This window comes from Mirounga leonina, unplaced genomic scaffold (genome assembly GCF_011800145.1).
Source record: "Mirounga leonina isolate KUSES-001 unplaced genomic scaffold, KU_Mleo_1.0 Mir_106, whole genome shotgun sequence".
Classification (NCBI taxonomy): Eukaryota; Metazoa; Chordata; class Mammalia; order Carnivora; family Phocidae; genus Mirounga; species Mirounga leonina.
This window is the reverse complement of record NW_023270232.1, coordinates 4,697,553-4,712,175: the sequence shown is the minus strand read 5'-3', so window position 1 is coordinate 4,712,175 and position 14,623 is coordinate 4,697,553.

Below are 14,623 nucleotides of genomic sequence, written 5' to 3'. Positions count from 1 at the left end.
CTTTCTTTCTTTCTTTCTTTCTTTCTTTCTTTCTTTCTTTCTTTCTTAACAAAAATGTTATCAACTGGGGCGCCTGGGTGACTCAGTTGGTTAAGCGACTGCCTTTGGCTCAGGTCATGATCCTGGAGTCCCTGGATCAAGTCCCGCATCGGGCTCCCTGCTCGGCAGGGAGTCTGCTTCTCCCTCTGACCCTCCCCCCTCTCATGTGCTCTCTCTCTCTCTCATTCTCTCTCTCAAATAAATTTTTTAAAAAAATTTTTAAAAAATGTTATCAACTGGAATTCCCACTACATATTCAGTGGGAAGAAAATTTCAGACCTGCAGAAGCTTGGATGTGAGTAACGTGATGACATAATCTTGATAAAAAGTCACAGTAACATCAGGCAGTGATTTTATGTCAAACCTATGTAGGAAAGTAATATCGTTCACAGGCGGATGAGAGTTTTGGTTTTACTTATAATACCTCACATGACATACTAATCAGTCTCCAAAGTGTCACCTGATGATTGTATTGATACGATTAAAACATGTTAAGAAAAAAAAAAAAAAGAAATGCAATAGTTGGTTCTTTAAAAAGATTAATAATGTTGATAAGCCCCTGGCAATACTAATCAAGAAAATAAGAGAAAATGTAAATTAACAATATTAGGAATGGGAAAGAAGACATCACTTCAAATCCTACAGACATCAAAAGGATAATAGAGAAATATATGAACAACTTTCATGCCAGTAAGTTTGACAACTTAGGGGAAATGGACACCTTCCATTAAAACAACTTTCTGAGGGGTGCCTGGGTGGGTCAGTCGGTTAAGCATCTGGCTCTTGGTTTCTGCTCAGGTCGTGATCTCATGGATTGTGGGATCAATCCCCATATCGGGCTCCACGCTCAGCAGGCTGCTTGAAGAGTCTCTCCTCTGCCCCTCCCCCCACTTGTGTGCATTCTCTCTCTCTCAAATAAATAAATGGATCTTTAAAAAAAAACTTTCTGAAATGAACATAAGAGGAAATACAAAATCTGAACATCTTACATCAATGAAATTGAACAGAAAATTTAAAATCTTCCCACCCCAAAACTCCTGTAGGCTACAGAATTCACTGGTAAGTTCTACCAAAATGTAAGGAAGAAATAATACCAACGCTGAGCAAGGAGCCCCATATGGGGCTCAATCCCAGGACTCTGGAATCATGACCTGAGCTGAAGGCAAACGCTTAACCAACTGAGCCACCCAGGCGCCCCAATCTACACAAACTTTTTAAGAGAATATAGGAGGAGAGAACACTTGCCAACTCCTTTTCTGAGGCCAGCGTAACCCTGTACAAAATCTGACAAGGACATTACAGGAAAGAAAACTGCATATCAATATCCTTCATTAACTTAGCTGCAAAAATCCTAAACCAAGTTTATAAGGCAGAAATTTCTATAAAATCCGTGATCTGTGGGTTGGCCCCACACTAGTTAAATGTGTTGGTTTGTGTACCTATAAAATTCCTATTTAGTGGAGTGGGACAACACCTTTATATATGTTTTAAAGTTCATCTCTGGGGGCACCTGGGTGGCTCAGTCCATTAAATGTCTGCCTTCGGCTCAGGTCGTGATCCCAGGGTCCTGGGATGGAGCCCCACACTGGGCTCCCTGCTCAGCAGGGAGCCTTCTCCATTTCCCTTTCCCTCTCCCTCCACCACAACCCCTCATTGTGCTTCCTCTCTTTCTCTCTCCCTCTCTCTCTGTCAAATAAAATCGTTAAAAAAATAAAAAAATAAAGTTCATCCCTGTTACTGTTGATGCTCAAATCAGCATTAAAATATAGATAAAGTGAAATGAAATGAAAATAAATGAAACTTTTAGTCTAAGGCTGCAAAGAAAGCAGGGATAAATCTAAGAAGGAATGTGTTTTATGTTTTCCCCTTCTAAGTAGTGTATCTATAGATAGATGATAGATAGATGATAGATAGATAGATGATAGATAGATAGATAGATAGATAGATAGATAGATAGATAGATGATAGATAGATCAATCAAATAATTGAGAGTATTTCCTGGAGCCAGATATTTGGATTCTGGGATCCAAACAGGGATCCAAATATTTGTTCACTAAACATATACTTATTGAGTGCTCACTAAATGGCAGGTGTTGTTTTAAGCTGTGGAGATAGAGTCCATTAGAAAAGAAGAAGAAGAGGAAGAGGAGGAGGAAGAGAGAGGAGGAGGAGGAAGTTGTTCTTGTCCGCAAGGAGCTTATATTGTAGTGTAGAAAAAGTAATTAAATATAATATTTTCAATTAGAAGAAAGCACTAATGAGTGGAAAAGTAATTAAATATAATATTTTCAATTAGAAGAAAGCACTAATGAGTGCAAAAGAGCTATTTTTAGATAGGGCGGTGGGAAAGTGACATTTAAACTGAAATCTGAAAGGAGGAGTCACCTATTAGAAGAACTGAAGGAAGAGGTCCATCCCAGGCAGAACAGTGAATGCTAAGGTTCTGAGCCAGGAAAAAGCTTAGTTCTTTCCAGGAATGGGAAGGCAGTGTAGCCGAAACCTAATAAATGACAGGGACAATAATACAGGAAGAAGAGCAGTTAGAGAACAGTTGGGTATAAGAAGGAGATCTACAGATGTTGCTCTCCTCTGTAGATCCAAGGAGGATTGTAGCGTCAGAATTTTAAAGCAGCATTTTCTGATTTAGCCTGTGTACCTTCACAACCTTGAGGAGAACTGTTGTCTTCCATCTTCATTCCAACAGAGGACTCTGTTTATTCCCTTTGAATAGTCTCTCTTCCTTACCAGATTTAGGGAAGGAACCAAAAGCTACAACTTCATCCCATGCCTCTGACCAACTGCAACACCTAAAATCCAGTAAACCCACAATACATATTTTTTTAAAGATTTTATTTATTTGTCAGAGAGAGAGAGAGCACAAGCAGGGGGATCAGCAGAGGGAGAGGGAGAAACAGGCTCTCTGCTGATCCGGGAGCCCAACACGGGGCTCGATTCCAGGACCCTGGGATCATGACCTGAGCCGAAGGCAGGCGCTTAAGCGACTGAGCCACCCAGGCGCCCCTGACTTAATTTTTAATTAGAGCTGTAGATCTACTTGGAGATCAACTAGTCCAACTCTTATTAGCAACTATACAACTTATTAATGGAGAAGAGCTGGTGTCCTGACTCGCACTCCAGTTCTAGACTCCCCACTTGACATTAGTAAGAGTATAGTCAAAGTACATTTAATAAATCAGATAGAACCTGGATGGGGTCCAGTGATTTCTAAATTTCTAAAAGCTATTTTAAAGCCATATTAGGTATTATTCATAACTGTACTGACACTGGTATTGTCATTTGAACTGTGAGAAGAAAATCATAACAATCCAAGTCTTCATGAAATAAGACATTATTAATGAAAGAGGAAGATGATTTTTTTTTTTTTTTACTTAAATTCGCCTGTTATCTTGACTGTTCTTCTGGTTCCCACCTACTCCTGTCTGGGAGCCTAAATATCAACACATCAAAGGGAATAAATGAAAGAAAAGTAGCAGCAGCAAAGAAATACTGGTGAAGCCAAGTATAAATAAGAGCTGGCAAAAGAAAACAAAAACAAAACAAAACAAAAAGCTGGCAACAAAGGTCACACCAGAGGTCAGTTTATACTAATGACTTGTTCTACTGATCAAAACCCAGTAGCTGTGCTATTATAATAAATACAAGGAGCAATGGAACTGTTGAGCAAGTTATTTATTTATTTATCTATCTCCCTATCTACTTATTTGGCAAGCCAGAATAGTAAAGCTAGATGGTAAGAAGTACAGTGTTTTGCCAGGCAAGGACCATGACATCTCTAAATTTGCCCTTTGCAAGAAAAAAAAGACGTGGGGAAAATGTGAGTAACTTACAAGCATTGACTTTCATAAACAAAAGTACCAGGTTTAGGTAAAAAAGTACTAGGTAAGAAGATAATTTAAGTTTTTATCTACCTATCAGGAACCACTTAGGAGAAAAATAGCTCTTTATTGAAATTTATGAAGACTAAAAAGTCATAGTAATAACTGTGACAGTGTAAAGGAGCAACTCTTTGCAGAGTTGATAGCCAAAGCTAAGTAAAGAGAATCAAGTACAAAGACACTAGAAGAATGAAAAAAATTAAAATTAAATTATGCTGGGTATAAAAAACTTTTTTTCTCAACTTAGAAGATAGATATATATTCAAATGGAATATATTTAAATATATTTATAGGATATATATGTAGAAAATACATATAGAATATATAAATATATTCTCTTTAACTTTAGCCAGTACAGCTGTAATCATGGTAAATACTCTTTTTTTCCTTTTTTGAGTTGCCATTGTCAATGGCAAGTGTTTCTCTCAAAATATATAGTTCTTTTCTTGAATGTATTCACACTTAATGTTTTATCTCACTGTTCCCTTTTCTTGTTTTATTGAGATATAATTTATATACAATGAAATGTGCAAGTCTCAAAATAAATAAATCTTCAATATTAGCCATTGTTATAAATGTGTGGTTATCTCACTGTAGTTTTAGTTTGCATTTTCCTGATGATTAATGTCAAGCACTTTTTCATGTGTTTATGGGCCATATGTATACCTCCTTTTGTGAAGTGTCAAGACTTTGCCAATCTTTTATTGGAATGTTTATCTTATGGGGTTCTAGTTTATTAAATATTTTGGATACATGTCCCATATCAGATATATTAATTGCAAATATTTTCTCCCAGTCTGTAGCTTGCCTACTTATTTTCTTAATGTTTTTGAATGATTTGAGAATTTTGGCTTTTACATTTAGGTATGTGATCCATCTCAAAGTTTGCAAATAACATGAGGTAGGATTTGAGGGATTATTATTTTTTTTTTTTAAGATTTTTTATTTATTTGACAGAGAGAGACGCAGCGAGAGAGGGAACACAAGCAGGGGGAGCAGGAGAGGGAGAAGCAGGCTTCCCATGGAGCAGGGAGCCCAATGTGGGACTCGATCCCAGGACCCTGGGATCATGACCTGAGCCGAAGGCAGACGCTTAATGACTGAGCCACCCAGGCGCCCCTTGAGGGATTATTTATGTCCACATGGTTCTAGCACCATATGTTGAAGATAATTTTTTTGCCTCATTAAATTGCTTTGGTGTCTTTGTCAAAAATCTATTAACTATAGAATTATGGATCTATTTCTCAAGTTTTTATTCTGTTTCATTGACTATTATTCTATCTTTATACAATACTACATTGTCTGGATTACTATAGCTTTATAGTAAGCCTTGAAGTGAGGAAGTGTAGTTACTCCAACTTAGTTCTTTTTCTAGAATGTTTTGGTTAAGTTCTTTGTATTTCCTCATAAATTTTTGAATTGTTAACCCACTTCTCCAAAAAAACCTATGATTTTTATTGAGATTGATAACTCAGTTTGGGGGAAACTGACATCTTAACAATATTGAGCTTTCCAATCCATGAACATGGTATATTTCTCTATTTATTTAGGTCTTCTCCAATTTCTCTCAGCCATGTTTTATAGTTTCCTGTATAGAGGTCTTACACCTCTTTTGTTAAAGTTAGCCCTAAGCATTTATATTTTTGATACTATTTTCAGTGGAATTTAAAGATTTTATTTATTTGACAGAGAGAGACAACGAGAGAGGGAACACAAGCAGGGGGATGAAAGAGGAAGAAACAGGCTCCAGTGGAGCAGGGAGCCAGATGCAGAGTTTGATCCCAGGACTCTGGGATCATGACCTAGGCCAAAGGCAGACGTTTAATGGCTGAGCCACCCAGTCACCCCTTAATTGAAATTTTTAAATTTCATTTTCTAATTCTTTAATGCTTGTGTGTGTATATGGTTTTCTTTGTGTGTGTGTGTGTGTGTGTGTGTATGGTTTTCTATATTGACTTGTATCTTGCAACCTTGCTAAATTTCTTTGATGATTTCCTCTCATCTCTTTTCTGTCCCCACTCTTCCTGGATCTTCTATTAGTCATATATTGGGCTTAGTGGACTGACTGTTTCATTTTCATATTTTTTCTTTCCTATTTTCCACCTATCTGGTTTTGTTGTTCTTGTTCTCTTTTCTAGGGGATTTCCCCCCAGTTTTATGTTCCAACACCTATAGTTTTTTTATTGCTGTGTTATGGTAGCCAGCTTCTAAGATGCCCCCCAAAGATCCATACCTCTAGGTAGTCTCTTCTCAAATTCTTCAAGGTTGTTCTATATGCCCAACATACAAAGGTGGAAGTGGTAGTGTGTGACTTGCAAGGCTGCTTCTGACTTGTGCTCTCTTAGATCATTCACTCTGAGAGAAGTCAGCAGCCATGTCATGTAGCCCAATGGGGAGGTCCACATAGTGAGGGATTGAGGCCTCCTGTGAACAGCTAGCACTAACTTTCAAGCCATGTGAGTGAGCCATCTTGGAAAGCTGATCCTCCACCCCAGTCAAATCTTCAGATGACTGCCACCCAAGCTAACATCCTAACTGCAATCTTATGAAAAGACAACACCACCCCCACCACCACGGGGTTTAGACCAGAACTACCTAGGTAATCCACTCCCAGATTTCTAATCCACAAAAACTATGAAATAATTAAAGTTTATTGTTTTAAACCAATAAGTTTTGAGGTAATTTATTAACAGCAATAATTAACTAAAAGATACTTTTTGTTTTTAATTCCCAAGAGCTCTTTCTTATTCTCTGAAAGTTTCATTTTATTAGCGTTTTGTCCTTGTGAAGATAAAAAAATAAAACATCCAGTAATCAACATATAAACATTTAAAATGTAGATTTGTGCATAAATCACTGAGGTAATTTCCTCTGTAACAAATCACATATCAACTAGCAGCATGATTGTGATAGTAAAGTTCCAAGTTTCTATGGACCAATGATAAATGATAAATCATACTATACCATTATAAGCTGAAAACATAACTGATAAGACTTAAGTCCGAAAATAATCATTGGTTTAATGCAGTGGTTCTCAAAAAGAGGGGTTATTTCTCCCTAATGGGCATTTGCCAATATCTGGAGACATTTTTTTTTTTTAAGATTTTATTTATTTATTTGACAGAGAGAGGCACAGCGAGAGAGGGAACACAAGCAGGGGGAGTGAGAGAGAGAGAGAAGCAGGCTTCCCGTGGAGCCGGGAGCCCGATGCGGGGCTTGATCCCAGGACCCTGGGATCATGACCTGAGCTGAAGGCAGACACTTAACAACTGAGCCACCCAGGCGCCCCTGGAGACATTTTTGATTGTCAGGTCTGTAGGAGTGCTACTGAGATCAGAAATGCTGCTAAACATCTTACAAGCACAGGGCAGCTCCCTACAACAAAGAGGTATCCTGTCCAAAATGTCAATAATGCTAAAGCTAAGAAACCCTGGGTTAGTATAAACCTAAGAAGACAAATAGAGTTCTGAAAGATCAATTGTATTAATATTTTAAGCGGTGACTCAAATGATAAAACAGACTACTTGCTGAGGGAATAGAGACAAAAAGCTTTTGCAAAATCAATCATTCTCTTCTCTTTGCTACCTTAGCTTTCTGTTTGTAATTATTATAGATTTGAAAAAATATCTATAATGTAAAATGTATTATAGCTATTTATGTGTTTCCCCCTCTACACTGTGAATACTCGTTTTTAAAAGATTTTATTTATTTGTTTGTTTATTTATTTATTTAGAGAGGGGGGAGGTGGGGCAGAGAGGGAGAGGGAGAGAGAGAATTCAAGCAGTCTCCATGCTGAGCCCAGAGCCTGATGAGGGGCTCAATCTCATGACCCTGAGATCATGACCTGGGCCAAAATCAAGAGTCAGATGTTTAACCAGCTGAGCCACCCAGGCACCCCCATTGTGAGTACTCTTAACTGTTCATTCCTGGTGCCTTGATCCTTTGTAGGTTTTTGTTGATTGTATAATATGAGAAAAAGTGACCATGAACTAATAACTCAAAAGTACAAATTAGAAGAAATCCGAAGTCCTCCCCCTCCAAAAAGCCCCATAATTATGGCAAATTATTGACAAGTAGAACCAAAAAGGTAAAAGAGTGAGAATTAGAAAAAAACCTACATGGGTCCTACTTCTCTATGTGCCTGAGAATATCTACTTCCACCTATCTACTTTCCTTTGTACCAGGCAAGACCAACACATTCATTCTCATTCAATCTCTGTGAGACTCTAAGCTCAAGGACAAAGGTTATCTTGTATGTCTTTGTTTCCCTCTGTATCCCCAGCCCCTAGCACAGTACCTGGCACATAGATAGAATCTTTAAAATAATCTTATGAAGTAGCTGTAACACACGTTTTCATGATTATAATTGTTCTAAGGGCTTACTATGCGCCAGGCACTGAACTAATCATATCTCATATGTGCCTCATTTGATCTTTACCACTACCCTATGGGCAAATATTGTTAACCTATAGTATAGATAAGGATGATAACCTATGTTTATTGACCACTCACTCAATGACATTGTCCTGAGCACTTTACATACATCAATTTATTTAATCTTCTCAATAAAACTGTAAGGTAGGCACTATCATTATCTTCATTTTAAAGAGGAAACTGAGGTACAGAGTTTAGCAAAATTAAGTAACTCGTCTTGAGTTACAAATCTAGTAAAGGGTGAAATTGGTATTTAAGCCAGGACTTTGAAGTTCTAAAGCTTACAGTTTTTCATGTGGTCTAATTACCTCTCCAAAGACAGAAATAATCTACATTTCCTTTGTGACAAGTTTAAGATTTTTCTCAATAAAAGTGTCATTTTTTAAAATAAAAATCAACCTGGGGAATGGGTTAAATGGGTGATGAGTATGAAGGAGGGCACTTGTTGTGATGAGCACTGGGTGTTGTATGTAAGTGATGAATCACTGAATTCTATTCCTGAAACCAATATTACACTGTATGTTAACTAACTGGAATTTATAACTCTTTAAAAGATTTTATTTTATTTGTCAGAGAGAGAGAGAACACAAGCCGGGGGAGTGGCAGGCAGAGGGAGAAGCAGGCTCCCCGCTGAGCAAGGAGCCGACTGAGCCGACTGAGCCACCCAGGCATCCCAATTAGCTGGAATTTAAATAAAAACTTGAAACTACAAAAAAATTAACCTAGACTATATTCTTTCTTCAAATGTGTAAAATGTAACATTTAAATAGGAAACACAAAGCACAGGCGCCTGGGTGGCTCAGTCGTTAAGTGTCTGCCTTCGGCTCAGGTCATGATCCCAGGGTCCTGGGATCGAGCCCCGCATCGGGCTCTCTGCTCAGCGGGAGGCCTGCTTCTCCCTCTCCCACTCCCCTTGCTTGTGTTCCCTCTCTCGCTGTGTCTCTCTGTGTCAAATAAATAAATAAAATCTAAAAAAAAAAAGAAAACACAAAGCAATATGTGTATTTTCTAAAACATGCCTTTTCCCCCCTCTGCTACACTAGTTATGGGAGCCAAAAAATAGGTCTCATGACAGTAACACCCTACAGAACATAAAAACTCATGAAGTTCCTGTTAAATAATCACAGGTAGGTTTATTAATGGAAAGATCAGGGTATAACTTAACAACTGCCACAAAAAGTAAAGTGCTATAAAGATAATTTCTATGAGTCGGATTCTATAAGAAGCAAACCCACAGGAGCACCTGGGTGGCTCAGTCATTGAGCGTCTGCCTTTGGCTCAGGTCATGATCCCGGGATCCTGGGATCGAGCCCCGCGTCGGGCTCCCTGCTCAGCGGGGAGCCTGCTTCTCCCTCTCCCTCTGCCTGCCTCTCTGCCTACTTGTTCTCTCTCTCTGTCAAAGGAGCAAACCCATAGAGCAAGTTTCCCCAGGGGGTGTTCTTAGAATCAACACCTGTGCAGAACTGGAAGGTACTTGAATGATGACAGCCATAGCTTAAAGTTCAGTAGGATTCTTATTATGTCCCCTGGTGAAGAAGTTTCCCCTAAGGAACTGTACCATCTAAATCTGCAAAACACAGTGTTACAGGGATAAGAAGCACGAATTCCCCAAGCGGGTTTGATGTTAATTATGTCTTATCCAGGGGCGCCTGGGTGCCTCAGTTGGTTAAGCGTCTGCCTTGGGCTCAGGTCATGATCCCAGGGTCCTGGGATCGAGTCCCGCATCGGGCTCCCTGCTCGGCGGGGAGCCTGCTTCTCCCTCTCCAACTCCCCCTGCTTGTGTTCCCTCTCTCGCTGTGTATGTGTCTCTCTGTCAATTAAATAAATAAAATCTTTAAAAAAAAAATTATGTCCTATCCTACTTCCACTTCTTGGTTCCTGGAACCATGTATTCTACATGTTATGGACCCAGCACCATATGAAGTTTATTGACTTAACGTGTATACTGCATCCTGGAAGTTAGCACCCCGACCTCAGTGTATTGTATGGAAGCTGGTATCTTGGCCGTACCTTCAACAGGCTATCATTCTATCGCGTTGGTGGCATCTAGGGGATGTGATAGAACCATTGGATCCCATGGTCATGTACCACTGCTAAATTCTTTGTTGTGAAGTGGGTCCTTTGGTTTGATGCAATCATGTTTGTGGATCAAACATTCTGTAAGCCCTTAGGTATTGATGTTGTTGGAGGCCTTGTAGGTAAGAAAGGCAAATCCATACCTAGAATACATGTCTGTTCCTTTTTTTTTTTTTAAAGATTTTTTATTTATTTATTTGAGACAGAGAGAATGAGAGAGCGAGAGCACATGAGAGGGGGGAGGGTCAGAGGGAGAAGCAGGCTCCCTGCCGAGCAGGGAGCCCGATGCGGGACTCGATCCAGGGACTCCAGGATCATGACCTGAGCCGAAGGCAGTTGCTTAACCAACTGAGCCACCCAGGCGCCCTGTCTGTTCCTATTAGAACAAATCCCTGGCCCTTCTAGGATGGAAGGGGCCTAATATAGTCAACCTGCCACAAAGGTCTCCTTGAAGAAGGGTGCCATATCAGTGGCTCAGCAATGAGCTCTGTTGGTCGCATGTGGGACACCTGGCAGCATCAGTATTTAGATCAGCCTTGGTTGGTGTGGCCATGCACAGCCTCCATCCCAGCCATTGTGGCTCCTCCTTCATGGATTTATTGTGCTAGCATTAGGGTGGCTGATGACAGAAGCTGACTGACATCTGCCCGAGTCATTTAGCTACCTGGTTGTTTAATGCTTCCTCTGTGATGGATGCTTTCTGATGGGCACTACCATTTGATACAAAGATTTTCACACTCTGCATGTTATCTTAAGCCATTCACATGCTTTACCCCAGACTTCTTAGTCCCCAGTATACAACATTTCTATTTTATTTTTTTTTAAAGATTTTATTTATTTATTTGAGAGAGAGAATGAGAGAGAGAGAGCACATGAGAGGGGGGTGGGTCAGAGGGAGAAGCAGACTCCCCGCTAAGCAGAGAGCCCGATGCGGGACTCGATCCTGGGACTCCAGGATCATGACCTGAGCCGAAGGCAGTCGCTTAACCAACTGAGCCACCCAGGCGCCCACAACATTTCTATTTTAGGCCCCTGACCAAAACACTCACCACTACCCATGAAACTGTAAATATTCTAATCTTAGGCTACTTCTCTTGCCACACAGAGTAAATAACCAGGTACAGCACCTGAAGCTCTGCCCACAGGGAGCATTTCCTCTCACAACTATTTTCTTTTTTTTTCTTTTATTATATCATAACTACTTTCAATACATATATATTTTTTAAGATTTTATTTATTTATTTATTAAAGATTTTATTTATTTGACACAGACACACAGCGCACAAGCAGGGGGAGTGGCAGGTAGAGGGAGAGGGAGAAGTAGACTCCCCGCTGAGCAAGGACCCCCCCCCCGCCCGGCGACTTAGGGCTCCATCCCAGGACCCCAGGATCATGACCTGAGCTGAAGGCAGACGTTCAACCAACTGAGCCACCCAGGGGCCCCTAAGATTTTATTTTTAAGTAATCTCTTCACCCAATGTTGGGCTCCAACTTACAACCCCGAGATCAAGAGATCATGCTCTACCAACTGAGCCAGCCAAACACCCCAACAATACATATATTTTTAATTGAAGTACAGTTTACATACAATATTATATTAGTTTCAAGTGTACAACATACCAATTCAACATTTGTATATATTATGAAATCCTCACTACAATAAATGTAGTTATCATCTGTCACCTTACAAAGTTATTACAATATTATTGATTATATTCCCTACACTGTGCTTTATATCCACGTGAATTATTTGTTTTATAACTAGAAGTTTGTACTTCCTAATCCCCTTCACCTATTTCACCATCCTTTTACCCACTTCCCTTTGGCAACCACCAGTTTGTTTTCCTCGTTTGTAAGTCTGTTTCTGTTTTGTTTTGTTTTTAGATTCCACATACAAGTGAAATCATACAGTTTTTGTCTTTCTCTAACATTTCACTTAGCATAATACCCTTTAGATCCATCCATGTTGTTGCAAATGGCAAGATTTCTTCTTCTTTTTTTTTTAAGATTTATTTATTTTAGGGGCACCTGGATAGCTCAGTCAGTTAAATGTCTGCCTTCAGCTCAAGTCATGATCCCAGGGTCCTGGGATGGAGTCCCATGTTAGGCTCCCTACTCAGCAGGGAGCCTGCTTCTCCCTCTCCCTCTGCCCCTGCTCATGCTCATCTCAAATAAATAAATCCTTTTAAAAAAAGATTTATTTGAGAGAGAGAGAGGGCACGCACAAGTGGGGAAGGGGCAGAGGGAGAGGGAGAGAAAGAGAATTCCAAGCAGACTCCTCACTGAGCATGGAGCCCGACATGGGGCTTGATCCGACAACCCTGAGATCACGACCTGAGGCTGAAACCAAGAGTCAGACGCTCAACTGACTGAGCTACCCAGGAGCCCCAAGATTTCCTTCTTTTTTATAACTGAGTAATGTGCTAGTGTGTGCATATGTGTGTGTGTGACTTGCCACTCCACTTGAGAAGGGTTGTCACTTTCTTCAAGCTTTTAAGAGCCTTTTTAGCAGTGCATCAACACCTTCTCCTGGAGTTCTTGCCAGGGTGTTAAAACTTGTATCCCAGAATAGTACTTCTATAATAGTAAACACTACTTGATCCTACTTTATGTTTTACTTCTATCCCTTATTCTAGCACTCTTAGAATTAAGTTCCATAGACACTCTCTCAGCTGCTGAGGTACATGATGGCTGGGTTCTGCAGAACCTTCAGAGTGTATTACTTTTCTTTCTTAGCAGGCCCGATGTTTCCCTGTTCATTTTTATTGTAACCTTAATTATTGATCTCATGGCTAGGAGGGATGTTCAGGATAGACCCTGAGGGACCATCCATGTGGTATTGAGGGCACACGCCTCTTCATCATCTTCAAGTCAGAGGAAAGCACTGGTTCTTAAGGAATGGGCCTCTTCTTAAGTTCAGAGGGCTTGAGGGAACCTGGGGCATCGAGATCTGAATGTATCAATCTAGATGTCCTCTCTCAGGGTCCCATTTTTTCCTAATCAGGACCCTGACTTTACGGGGAACAGACTTGGCTAGGTTGACAATTTAATGTTCTTGAACTCTGCTAGTCTTCAGATTACATCATGGGCCTGGTCCTCAGCTATTTCTACCCTTCTACTGCAGAAGAGAGCCTCTTAATACAAGCATAACCATCTTAATTGTGCTTCACTTTCTTGCAATTTGCAGGTATTGTGTTTTTTAGAAATTGGTTTGTGGCAACCTTGCATTGAACACATCTATTGGCACCATTTTTTCAACAGTGTTTGCTCACTTCATATCTCTGTGTCACATTTTAGTAATTTTCACGGTATTTCTAACTTTTTCATTATTATATATTTGTTATGGTGATCTGGAAAAAGATGCCATCTAGGACTTCCATAGCTAGAGGAAAGTCAATGGCTGGCTTCAGAGCTTCACAGCACCGACTGATTCTCTTGCTAGGGGCTAATGCAGCTGGTGGCTTTAGGTTGAGGCCAGGGCTCATTCACCATTCCAGAAGTCCTAGGGCCCTTAAGAATTATGTTAAACCTGCTCTGCCTGTGCTCTATAAATGGAACAAAGCTTAGATGATAGCACATCTGTTTACAACATGGTTTACTAAATATTTTAAGCTCACTGTTGAGACCTACTTGCTTAGAAAAAAAGATTTCAAAATGTTACTGCTCATTGACAATGCACCGGGTCACCCAAGAGCTCTAATGGAATGAATATACAAAGAGGTTAATGTTATTTTCATGCATCACACAACATCCATCCTGCAGACCTGGATCAAGGAGTCATTTAGACTTGAAAGTCGTATTATTTAAACAACTATATTTCTTAAGCTATAGCTGCAATAGATAGTGATCCTCTGATGAATTTGCACAAAGTAAATGGAACACCTTCTGGAAAGGATTCGCCATTCTAGATGCTATTAAGAACATTCATGATTCATGGGAAGTGGTCAAAATATCAACATGAAAAGGGATGTGGAAGAAGTTAGTTCTGACCCTCATGGATGATTTCGTGGGGTTGGAGACTTCAGTGGAGGAAGTAACTGCAGATGTGGTGGACACAGCAAGAGAACTAGAAGTGGAGCCTGGAGCTGGGGCTGCATGGCTGCAATCTCCTGACCAAACTTGAACAGATGAGGAGTTGCTTCTTATGGATCAGCAAAGAAAGTGGTTTCTGGAAATGG